Source organism: Nicotiana tomentosiformis, chromosome 2 (assembly GCF_000390325.3).
Source record: "Nicotiana tomentosiformis chromosome 2, ASM39032v3, whole genome shotgun sequence".
Taxonomy (NCBI): Eukaryota; Viridiplantae; Streptophyta; class Magnoliopsida; order Solanales; family Solanaceae; genus Nicotiana; species Nicotiana tomentosiformis.
In genome coordinates this window covers 107,120,058-107,133,804 of record NC_090813.1, presented here as the reverse complement: position 1 = coordinate 107,133,804, position 13,747 = coordinate 107,120,058, and positions in this window count along the sequence as shown.

Here is a 13,747-nt window from a genome sequence, read left to right as displayed (position 1 = left end):
CCTAAGGAACCATAGTGCCCGCCCCGCCATGATCGTTCCTCAAATTTTATGTTTTTCTTCCAAAAAACTTGAATTCCGCGCGATTCCCATATTTTTGTGTGCTATAGCCCATGTCTTCCGAGTGGTCACGGGCCCCCAGGACCCCGATCGCCTAAACATTTTCCGGGCCCTCAAATACGACCTAAGGAACCATAGTCACTGCCCCGCCATGATCGCTCCTCATGTTTTTTAATTTTCGGCCAAAAAACTAGAATTCCGCCCGATTCCCATATTTTCGTGTGCTATAGCCCACGCCTTCCAAGTGGTCCCGGGAACCCCGGACTCGAATCGCCTAAAGGTTTTACGGGCCATTAAATACGACCTAAGGAACCTTAGGCACCGCCCCGCCATAATCGTTCCTCACTTTTTGTATTTTTTGGCCAAAAAACTAGAATTGTGCCCGATTCCCATATTTTCGTGTGCTATAGGCCACGCCTTCCGAGTAGTCCCGGGCCCCCCGGACCCTAATCGACTAAAATTTTTCCGATCAATCAAATACGACCTATGGAACCATAGTCACCACCCCGCCATGATCATTCCTCATTTTTGGCATTTTTCGGCCAACAAACTAGAATTTCGCCCGATTCCCATATTTTCGTGTGCTATAGCCCATGCCTTCCAACTGGTCCCGGGACCCCCGGACCCTCATCGCCTAAATTTTTTCGGGCCATTAAATACGACCTATGGAACCATAGTCACCGCCCCGCCATGATCGTTCCTCAGTTTTTGCATTTTACGACCAAAAAACTAGAATTCCGCCCGATTCCCATATTTTTGTGTGCTATAGCCCACGCCTTCCAAGTGGTCCCCGGGTCCCTCGAACCCCGATCTCATAAAAAAATTCGGGCCATTAAATACGACCTAAGGAACCAAAGTCACCGCCTGCCATGATCGTTCCTCATGTTTTGCGTTTTTCGGCCAAAAACTTGATTTCCGTTCGATTCTAATATTTTCGTGTGCTATAGCCTACGCCTTCCGAGTGGTCCCGGCCCCACCTGACCCCGATCGCCTAAAATTTTTCCGGTCTATCAAATACGACCTAAGGAACCATAGTCACCGCCCCACCATGATCGTTCCTCATTTTTTGCATTTTTCGGCCAAAATACTAGAATTTTGCCCGATTCCCTTATTTTTCGCGTGCGCCCACCCCTTCTGAGTGGGCCGGGCCACCCGTAGTGGGATCGGCTTAAATTTTTTCGGGCTATCAAATACGACCTAAGGAACCCATAGTCATCGCCCTGCCATGATCATTCCTTATGTTTTTACGATTTTTGGCCAAAAAACTAGAATTTCGCCCGATTCCCATATTTTCGTGTGCTATAGCCCACTCTTTCCGAGTGGTCCCGGGCCCCCCGGACCCCAATCGCCTAAAAATTTTCCGGTCCATCAAATATGACCTAAGGAACCATAGTCACCGCCCCGTCATGATCGTTCTTCATTCTTTTGCGTTTTTCTTCCAAAAAACTTGAATTCCGCGCGATTCCCATATTTTTGTGTGCTATAGCACACGTCTTCCGAGTGGTCACGGGCACCCAGGACCCCGATCGCCAATTATTTTTCCGGGCCCTCAAATACGACCTAAGGAACCATAGTCACCGCCCCGCCATGATCGCTCCTCATGTTTTTTATTTTTTGGCCAAAAATCAAGAATTCCGCCCGATTCCCATATTTTCGTATGCTATAGCCCACGCCTTCCAAGTGGTCCCGGGACCTCCGGACTCGGATCGCCTAAAGGTTTTACGGGCCATTAAATACAACCTAAGGAACCATAGGCACCGCCCCGCCATGATCGTTCCTCACTTTTTGCATTTTTCGTCCAAAAAACTAGAATTGCGCCCGATTCCCATATTTTCGTGTGCTAGCCTTCCGAGTGGTCCCGGGCCCACCGGACCCTAATCGCCTAAAAAAATTTTGGTCCATCAAATACGACCAAAGGAACCATAGTCACCGCCCCTCCATGATCATTCCTCATTTTTTGCGTTTTTCGGCCAAAAAACTAAAATTCCTCCCGATTCCCAAATTTTCTTGTGCTCCCACGCCTTCCGAATGGGCCGGGCCCCCCGGACCCCGATCGCCTAAAATTTTTGGGGCCATAAAATATGACCTAAAGAACCATAGTCAACGCCCCTCCATGATCGTTCCTCATTTTTTGCATTTTTCGGCCAAAAAACTAGAATTTCGCCTGATTCTAATATTTTCATGTGTTATAGCCCACGCCTTCCCAGTGGGTACGGCCGCACGGAGCCGGATCGCCTAAAATTTTTTCGCGCCATCAAATATGACCTAAGTAACCATACGCACCTACCTGCCATGACCTTTTCTCATTTTTTGCATTTTATGGCCAAAAAACTAAAATTCCGCCCGATTCCTATATTTTCGTGTGCTATTGCCCACGTCTTCTGAGTGGGCCAAGCCCCCTGGATTCGGATTACCAAAAATTCCTCCGGACCATCAAATAAGACCTAGAGAACCATAGTCACCACCCTGCCATGATGATTCCTCATTTTTTCTGCGTTTTACTGCCAAGAAACTAGATTTCCGCCTGATTCCCATATTTTTGTGTGCTATAGACCACGCCTTCTGAGTGGTCCCTGGCCCCCCGGACCCGGATCGCCTAAAATTTTTCCGGGTCATAAAATAAGACCTAAGGAACCATAGTCACTGCCTCGCTATGATCGTTCTTCATGTTTAGCGTTTTTCGGCCAAAAAACTAGAATTCCACTCGATTCCCATATTTTCGTGTGCTATAGCCCACGCCTTCCAAGTAGTCCCGGGACCCTCGGACTCGGATCACCTAAAATTTTACCGGGCCATTAAATACGACCTAACGAACCATAGTCACCGTCCCGCCATGATCGTTCCTCACTTTTTGCATTTTACGGCCAAAAAACTAGAATTCTGCCCGTTTCCCATATTTTCGTGTGCTATAGCCCACGCCTTCCGAGTGGGCCGAGCCCCCTGACTCGGATCGCCTAAAATTTTTCTGGGCCATCAAATACGACCTAAGTAACCATACTCACCTCCTCGCCATGACCTTTCATCATTTTTTGCATTTTATGGCCAAAAAACTAAATTTTCGCCCGATTCCCATATTTTCGTGTGCTATAGCCAACGTCTTCCAAGTGGTCCCGGGACCCCCGGACCCCGATCGCCTAAAATTTTCCGGGCCATAAAATACGACTTAGGGAACCATAGTCACCGCACCGCCATGATCGTTCCTCACGTTTTGTATTTTACGGCCTAAAAACTAGAATTCCGCTCGATTCCCATATTTTCGTGTGCTATAGCCCACGCCTTCCAAGTGGTCATGGGACCCCCGAACCCCGATCTCCTAAAACTTTTTGGGGCCATCCAATACGACCTAGGGAACCATACTCACCGCCCCGCCATGATCGTTCCTCATTTTTTGCATTTTTCGGACATAAAACTAGAATTCCGCCCGATTCCCATATTTTTGTGTGCTATAGCCCACGCCTTTCGAGAGGGCCGGGCGCCCTGGACTCGGATAGCCTAAAAGTTTTTCGGGCCTTCAAATACGACCTAAGTAACCATACTCACCTCCTCGCCATGACTTTTCATCATTTTTTGCATTTTATGGCCAAAAAACTAAATTTCCGCCCGATTCCCATATTTTCGTGTGCTATAGCCAACGTCTTACGAGTGGGCTGGGCCCCCTGAACTCGGATCGCCTAAAAAACTTTTGGGCCATAAAATACGACCTATAGAACCATAATCACCTCCCCTCCATGACCATTCCTGTGTTTTTCTAAGTTTTACGGCCAAAAACTAGATTTTCGCCTAATTCACATATTTTCGTGTGCTATAGCCCACGCCTTCAGAGTGGTCCCTGCCCCCCGGAACTCGATCGCCTAAAAATTTTCGGGCCATCAAATATGACCTAAGAAACCATAATCAACTCCCTGCCATGATCATTCCTCATTTTTTGCGTTTTTTGGCAAAAAAACTAGATTTTCGCCCGATTCCCATATTTTCGTGTGCTATAGCCAACGCCTTCAGAATGGGCCGGGCCACCACGACTCGGATCACCTAAAATTTTTTCGGGCCATCAAATATGAACTAGAGAACCATAGTCACAACCCTGCCATGACCATTCCTCATTTTTTCTGCGCTGTTTGGCCAAAAAACTAGAATTCCGCCCGATTCCCATATTTTTGTGTGCTATAGCCCATGCCTTCTAAGTAGTCCCGGGACCCCCGGACTCGGATTGCCTAATATTTTACCGGGCCATTAATAACGACCTAAGGAACCATAGTCACCGCCCCGCCATGATCGTTCCTCACTTTTTGCATTTTACGGCCAAAAAACAAGAATTCCGCCCGATTCCCATATTTTCGTGTGCTATAGCCCACGCCTTCCGAGTGGGCCGGCCCCTCTAACTCGAATCATCTAAATGTTTTTCGGGCCATAAAATATGACCTAGGGAACCATAGTCACCGCCCCGCCATGATGGTTCCTCATTTTTTGCGTTTTTCTGCAAAAAAACTAGAATTTTGCCTGACTCCAATATTTTTGTGTGCTATAGCCCACGCCTTCCGAGTGGGACGCGGGACCCCGGAGCCGGATCACCTAAAATTTTTCGGGCCATAAAATTCGACATAAGAAACTATAGTCACCGCCCCGCTGGACCCCTAGACTCATATCGCTTAAAAAAATTTCGGGCTATCAAATACGACCAATAGAACCATAGTCACCGCCCCGCCATGACCATTCCTCGGTTTTTCTTCGTTTTACGGCCAAAAAACTAGATTTCCGCCTGATTCCCATATTTTCGTGTGCTATAGACCACGCCTTCCGAGTGGTCCCTGGCCCCCCGGTCGCCGATCGCCTAAAATATTTTCGGGCCATCCAATACGACCTAAGGAACCATATTCACCGCCCCGCCATGATCGTTCCTAATTTTTTGTATTTTTCGGCCAAAAAACTAGAATTTCGCCCGATTTCCATATTTTCGTGTGCTATAGCCCACGCCTTCCAAGTGGTCTTGGGACCCCCGGACCTTGATCGCCTAAAATTTTCCGTGCCATAAAATACGACCTAAAGAACCATAGTCACCGTCCCGCCATGATCGTTCCTCATTTTTTGCGTTTTTCGGCCAAAAAACTAGAATTTTGCCTGATTCCAATAGTTTCATGTGCTATAGCCCACGCCTTCCGAGTGGGCCGGGACCCCGGAGCCGGATCGCCTAAAAAAATTTTGGACCATCAAATACGATCTAAGTAACCATACTCACCTCCCCACCATGACCTTTCATCATTTTTTGCATTTTTTGGCCAAAAAACTAATATTCCGCCCGATTCCCATATTTTCATGTGCTATAGCCCACGTCATCCGAGTGGGCTGGGCCCCCTGAACTCGGATAGCCTAAAAAAATTTTGGGCCATCAAATACGACCTATAGAACCATAGTCACCCCCCCGCCATGACCATTCCTCGGTTTTTCTGCGTTTCACGGCCATAAAACTAGATTTTCGACTAATTCCCATATTTTCGTGTGCTATCGACCACGCCTTGTGGTCCCTGGCCCCCCGGACCTCGATCGCCTAAAATATTTTTGGGCCATAAAATAGAACTTAAGGAATCATAGTCACCTCACCGTAATGATCGTTCCTCATTTTTTGCGTTTTTCGGCCAAAAAACTAGAATTCCGCCCGATTCCCATATTTTCGTGTGTCGGGCCCCCTGACTAGGATCGCCAAAAAATTTTTGGGCCATCAAATATGACCTAGTGAACCATAGTAACCGCCCCGCCATGATCGTTCCTCATTTTTTGCATTTTTCGGCCAAAAAACTAGAATTCCGCCTGATTCCCATATTTTCGTGTGCTATAGCCCACGCCTTCCAAGTGGTCCCGGGACCCCCAGACCCCGATCACCTAAAATTTTCCGGGCGATAAAATACGACCTAAAGAACCATAGTCACCGCCCCGCCATGATCGTTCCTCATTGTTTGCATTTTTCGGCCAAAAAACTAGAATTTCGCTTGATTCCAATATTTTCGTGCGCTATAAGCCCACGCCTTCCGAGTGGGCCGGGAGCCCAGAGCTGGATCGCCTAAAAATTTTCCAAGCTATCAAATACGACCTAAGTGACCATACTCACCTCCCCGCCATGACCTTTCATTAGTTTTTGCATTTTATGGCCAAAAACTAATATTCTGCCCGATTTCCATATTTTCGTGTGCTATAGCCCACGTCTTCCGAGTGGGCTAGGCCCCCTGGACTCGGATCGCCTAAAATTTTTCTGGGCCAACAAATATGACCTATAGAACCATAGTCACCGCCCCTCCATGACCATTCCTCGGTTTTTCTGCGTTTTACGGCTAAAAAACTAGATTTTCACTTGATTCCCATATTTTCGTGTGCTATAGACCACGCCTTCCGAGTGGTCCCTGGCACCCCGGACTCCGATCGCCTCAAATATTTTCGGGCCATCAAATACGACCTAAGGAACCATAGTCACCGCCCCGCCATGATCGTTCCTCATTTTTTGTGCTTTTCGGCCAAAAAACTAGAATTCTGCCCGATTCCCATATTTTCGTGTGCTATAGCCCACGCCTTCCAAGTAGTTCCGGGACCCCCGGACTCGGATCGCCTAAAATTTTACTGGGCCTTTAAATACGACCTAAGGAACCATAGTCACCACCCCGCCATGATCGTTCCTCACATTTTGCATTTTACGGCATAAAAACTAGAATTTCGCCCGATTCCCATATTTTCGTGTGCTATAGCCCACGCCTTCCAAGTGGGTCGGGCCATATGACTGGATCGCCTAAAAATTTTTTGGGCCATCAATTACGACCTAGGGAACCATAGTCACCTCCCCTCCATGATCATTCCTCATTTTTTACATTTTTCGGCCAAAAAACTAAAATTCCGTCTGATTTCCATATTTTAGTGTGCTATAGCCCACGCCTTCCGAGTGGTCTCGGGACCCCCAGACCCCGATCGCCTAAAAGTTTTCGGGCCTTAATATACGACCTAAAGAACCATAGTCACCGCCCTGCCATGATCGTTCCTCATTGTTTGCGTTTTTTGGCCAAAAAACTAGAATTTCGCCTGATTCCAATATTTTCGTGTGCTATATAGCACACGCCTTCCGAGTGGGCCGGGACCCCGGAGGCGGACCGCCTAAAATTTTCCGGGCCATCAAATACAACCAAAGTAACCATACTCACCTCTCCGCCATGACCTTTAATCATTTTTTGCATTTTGTGGCGAAAAAACTAATATTCCGCCCGATTCCCATATTTTCGTGTGCTATAGCACACGTCTTCCGAGTGGGCTGGGGCCCCTGGACTCGGATCGCCTAAAACTTTTTCGGACCATCAAATACGACCTATAGAACCATAGTAACCGCCCCGCCATGACCATTCCTCAGTTTTTCTGCGTTTTATGGCCAAAAAACTAGATTTCTGCCTAATTCCCATATTTTCGTGTGCTATAGACCACGCCTTCCGAGTGGTCCCTGGCCCCCGAACCTCGATCGCCTAAAACATTTTCGGGCCATCAAATACGACCTAAGGAACTATAGTCACTGCCCCGTCATGATCGTTCCTCATTTTTGCATTTTTCGGCCAAAAAACTAAAATTTCGCCTGATTCCCATATTTTCGTGTGCTATATCCAACGTTTCCCGAGTGGGCTGGGCCCCCTGCACTCGGATCACCTAAAAGTTTTTCGGGCCATCAAATACGACCTAGAGAACCATAGTCACCGCCCTGCCATGACCATTCCTCATTTTTACTGCATTTTTTGGCAAAAAAATTAGAATTCTGCCCGATTCCCATATTATTGTGTGGAAGAGCCCACGCCTTCCAAGTAGTCACGGGACCCCCGGACTCGGATCGCCTAAAATTTATCGGGCCAATAAGTACAACCTAAGGAACCATAGTCACCGCCCTACCATGATCGTTCCTCACTTTGTACATTTTACGGCAAAAAAACTAGAATTCTGCCTCATTCTCATATTTTCGTGTCCTATAGCCCACGCCTTCCAAGTGGTCCCGGGACCCTCAAACCCCGATCTCCTAAAATTCTTTTGGGCCAACAGATACGACCTAAGGAAACATAGTCACATCCCCGCCATGATCGTTCCTCAATTTTTGCATTTTTGGACCAAAACACTTGAATTTCACGCGATTCCCATATTTTCGTGTGCTACAGCCCTCGCCTTCCGAGTGGGCCGGGACCCCAGAGCCGGATCTCCTAAAATTTTTACGGGCCATCAAATACGACCTAAGTAACCATACTCACCTCCCCGCCATGACCTTTCATCATTTTTTGCATTTTATGGCCAAAAATCTAATATTCCGCCTGATTCCCATATTTTCGTGTGCTATAGCCCACGTCTTCCGAGTGGGCTGGTCCCCCTGGACTCGGATTGCCTAAAACTTTTTAGGGCCATCAAATACGACCTATAGAACCATAGTCACCGCCCCGCCATGACCATTCCTCGGTTTTTCTGCGTTTTACGGCCAAAAAACTAGATTTTCACCTGATTGCCATATATTCGTGTGCTGACCACGCCTTTCGAGTGGTCCCTGGCACCCCGGACTCCTATCGCCTAAAATATTTCCGGGCCATCAAATATTACCTAAGGAACCATAGTCACCGCCCCGCCATGATCGTTCCTAATTTTTTGCGCTTTTCGGCCAAAAAACTAGAATTCCGCCCGATTCCCATATTTTCGTGTGCTATAGCCCACGCCTTCCAAGTGGTCCCGGGACCCTGATCGCCTAAAAAATTTTCGGACCATCAAATACGTCCTAAGGAGCAATAGCCACCGCCCCTCCATGATCGTTCCTCAATTTTTTTGCATTTTTCGCCCAAAAAACTAGAATTTTTTCCGATTCACATATATTTGTGTGCTATAGCCCACGCCTTCCGAGTGGGCCGGGCCCCACGGACTCGGATCACCTAAATAATTTTCGGACAATTAAATACGACCTACGGAACCATAGTCACCACCCTGCCATGATCATTCCTCATTTTTGCATTTTTCGGCCAAAATACTAGAATTCCGCCCGATTCCCATATTTTCGTATGCTATAGACCACGCCTTCCGAATGGGCCGTGCCCCCAGGACCCTGATCGCCTAAAATTTTCCGGGCCATCCAATATGACCTCGAGAACAATAGTCACCGCCTTTCTATGACCATTCCTCATTTTTTCTGCATTTTTCGGCCAAAGAACTAGAATTTCGCCCGATTCCCATATTTTCGTGTGCTAGCCCACGCCTTCCAAGTGGTACTGGGACCCCTGGACTCGGATCGGCTAAAAATTTTTCGGGCCATCAAATACGATCTAAGGAACCATAGTCACCGCCCCTCCATGATCATTCTACATTTGTTGCATTTTTCAGCCAAAAACTAGAATTCTGCCCGATTCCCATATTTTCGTGTGCTATAGCCCACGCCTTCCGAGAGGGTCAAGGCCCCCGGGCTCGGATCGCCTAAAATATTTTCGGGCCATCAAATACAACCTAAGGAGCCATAGTCATCGCCCTGCCATGATCATTCCTCATTTTTTGCGTTTTTCGGCAAAAAAATAAGAATTCCGCCTGATTCCCTTATCTTCGTGTTCTATAGCCCACGCCTTCCAAGTGGTCCCGGGGACCCCCGAACCCCGATCTCGTAAAAATATTTTGGGCCATCAAATTCGACCTATGGAACCATAGTCACCACCCGCCATGATCGTTCCTCATTTTTTGAATTTTTCGGCCAAAAAACTTGAATTCCGCACGATTCCCATATTTTCGTGTGCTATAGCCCACGCCTTATGAGTGGGCCGGGCCCCCTTGTCTCGGATCGCCAAAATGTTTTCCGGGCCATCAAATACTACCTAAGGAACCATATTCACCCCCCGCCATGATCGTTCCTCATTTTTTACGTTTTTCGGCCACAACTAAAATTCCGCCTGATTCTCATATGTTCATATGCCATAGCCCACGCCTTCCGAGTGGCTGTCCCCCCTGACTCGTATCGCTTAAAAAATTTTCAGGCCAACATATACGACCTAGGGAACAATAGTCACCGCCCCGCCATGATCGTTCCTCATTTTTTTGCATTTTTCGGCCAAAAAACTAGAATTTCGCCCGATTCCCATATTTTCGTGTGCCCACACCTTCAAAGTGGTCCCGGGACCCCCGGACCCTGATCGTCTAAATTTTTCTGGGCCATAAAATATGACCTAAAGAACAATAGTGACCGCCCCACCATGATCGTTCCTCATTATTTTCATTTTTCGGCCAAAAAACAAGAATTTCGCCTGATTCCAATATTTTCATGTGCTATAGACCACGCCTTCCCAGTGGGTAGGGCCCCCCAGACTCGGATAGCCTAATATTTTTCCGGGCCATCAAATACGACCTAGAGAACATAGTGACCACCTTGCTATGACCATTCCTCATTTTTTTCTGCATTTTTCGGCCAAAAAACTAGAATTCCGCCCGATTCCCATATTTTCGTGTGCTAGCCAACGCCTTACAAGTGGTACCACGACCCCTGGACTCGGATCGGCTAAAATGTTTTTGGTCCATTAAATACGACCTAAGGAACCATAGTCACCGCCCCGCCATGATCGTTCCTCACGTTTTGCATTTTACGGCCAAAAAACTATAAATCCGCCCGATTCCCATATTTTTGTGTGCTATAGCCTGCCCACGCCTTCCAAGTGGCCCGGGACCCCCGAACCCCGATCTCCTAAAAAATTTTCGGACCATCAATTATGACCTAAGGAACCATAGTCACCGCCCCGCCATGATCATTCCTCATGTTTTGCGTTTTTCGGCCAAAAAATTAGAATTCCGCCCGATTCCCATATTTTCGTGTGCAATAGCCCACGCCTTCAAAGTGGTCCCGGGACCCCGAAAGCCTAAAACAATTTCGGGCCATCAAATACGTCCTAAGGAGCCATAGCCACCGCCCCGCCATGATCGTTCCTCATTTTCTTGCATTTTTCGGCTAAAAAACTAGAATTTTGCCCGATTCACATATTTTCGTGTGCTATAGCCCACGCCTTTCGAGTGGGCCGCCTTCCTGGTCTCGGATCGCCAAAAAGTTTTTCGGTCCATCAAATACTACCTAAGGAACCATAGTCACCACCCCGCCATGATCGTTCCTCATTTTTTACGTTTTTCGGCCACAAATCTAGAATTCCACCTGATTCCCATATGTTCATGTGCCATAGCCCACGTCTTCCGAGTGGGCCGGCCCCCCTGACTCGGATCGCTTAAAATTTTTTTAGGCCAACAAATACGACCTAGGGAACAATAGTCACCGCCCTTCCATGATCGTTCCTCATTTTTTGCATTTTTCAGCCAAAAAACTAGAATTTCGCCTGATTCCCATATTTTCGTGTGCTATAGCCCACGCCTTCAAAGTGGTCCCGGGACCCCCGGATCCCGATCGCCTAAATTTTTCTGGGCCATAAAATATGACCTAAATAACAATAGTGACCGCCCCGCCATGATCGTTCCTCATTTTTTGCGTTTTTCGGCCAAAAAACTAGAATTCCGCCCGATTCCCACATTTTCGTATGCTATAGACCACGCCTTCCAAATGGGCCGCGCCCCCAGGACCCTGATCGCCTAAAAATTTTCTGGTACATCAAATACGACCTAGAGAACCATAGTCACCACCTTGATATGACCATTCCTCGTTTTTTCTGTGTTTTTCGGCCAAAAAACTAGAATTCCACCCGATTCCCATATTTTCGTGTGCTATAGCCCACGCCTTCGAAGTGGTCCCCGGGAGCTCGATCGTCTAAAATTTTTACGGGCCATTAAATACTACCTAAAGAACCATAGTCATCACACTGCCATGATCGTTCCTCATTTTTTGCGTTTTTCGGCCAAAGAACTAGAATTTCGCCCGATTCCCATATTTACGTGTGCTATAGCCCACGCCTTCCCAATGGGTAGGGGCCCCCGGAGCCGGATCACCTAAAATTCTTTTGGGCCATCAAATATGACCTAAGGAACCATATTCACCGCCCTGCCATGATCGTTTCTCATGTTTTGAATTTTTTGGCCAAAAAACTAGAATTCCACCCGATTCCCATATTTTCGTGTGCTATAGCCCACGCCTTTCAAGTGGTCCCGAGAACCCGATCCCCTAAAACTTTTTGGTCCATCAAATACAACTTAAGGAACCATAGTCTCTGCCCCGCCATGATCGTTCCTCATTTTTGCATTTTTCGGCAAAAAACTTGAATTCCGCTCGATTGCCATATTTTCGTGTGCTATAACCCACGCCTTCCGAGTGGGGCGGCCCCCCCGGACTCGGATCGCCTAAAAATTTTCCGAGCCATCAAATACGACCTAAAAAGCCATAGTCACCGCCCTGCCATGACCGTTCCTCATTTTTTTATGTTTTTCGGCCAAAGAACTCGAATTCCGCCCAATTCCCATATTTTCGTGTGCAATGGCCCAAGCCTTCCGAGTGGGCCGGGGGATGCCAGGACCACTTGGAAGGCGTGGGCTATAGCACACGAAAATATGGGAATCGGGTGAAATTCTAGTTTTTTGGCCGAAAAACGCAGAAAAAATGAGGAATAGTCATAGCAAGGCGGTGACTATGGTTCTCTAGGTCGTATTTGATGGCCCGAAAAAATTTTAGGCGATCAGGGTCCTGGGGGCGCGGCCCATTAGGAAGGCGTGGTCTATAGCATACGAAAATATGGTAATCGGTCAGAATTCTAGTTTGTTAGCCGAAAAATGCAAAAAATGAGGAATGATCATGGCGGGGTAGTGATTATGGTTCCTTAGGTCGTATTTAATTACCCAGAAAAATTTTAGGCGATCCGAGACCGTGGGGGCCGGCCTACTCGGGAGACGTGAGCTATAGCACACGAAAATATGTCAATCGGGCAAAATTCTAGTTTTTTAGCCAAAAAATGCAAAAAAATGAGGAACGATTATGGCGGGGCGGTGGCTATGGCTCCTTAGGACGTATTTGATGACCCGAAAAAATTTTAGGCAATCGGGGTCTCGGGACCACTTGCAAGGCTTTGGCTATAGCACACGAAAATATGGGAATCGGGCGGAATTCTAGTTTTTTGGCCGAAAAACGCAAAACATGAGAAACAATCATGGCGGGGTGGTGACTATGGTTCCTTAGGTCATAATTTATGGCCGGAAAAGTTTTAGGAAATCGGGGTTCGGGGTTCCCGGGGCCACTTGCAAGGCATGGGCTATAGCACACGAAAATATAGGAATCCGGCGGATTTATAGTTTTTTGGCCGTAAAATGGAAAAAGTGAGGAACGATCATAGCAAGGCGGTAAATATGTTCTCTAGGTCGTATTTGATGGCCCGAAAAAATTTTAGGCGATACGAGTCCGGGGGGGGGCTAGCCCACTCGGAAGGCGTGGGCTATAGCACACAAAAATATGGGAATCGGGAGGAATTCTAGTTTTATGGCCGAAAAACGGAAAAAATGAGGAATGATCATGACAGGGAGGTGACTATGGTTCCTTAGGTCGTATTTGATGGACCAAATTTTTTTTCCGGGGGCCCAGGGACCACTCGAAAGGCGTGGGCTATAGCACATGAAAATATGCGAATCGGGCGAAATTCTAGTTTTTTCGTCGAAAAATGTAAAAAATGAGGAACGATCATGACGTGGCAGTGACTATGTTTCCTTAGGTCGTATCTGATGGCCCAAAAAAAATTTTAGGAGATCAGGGTTCGGG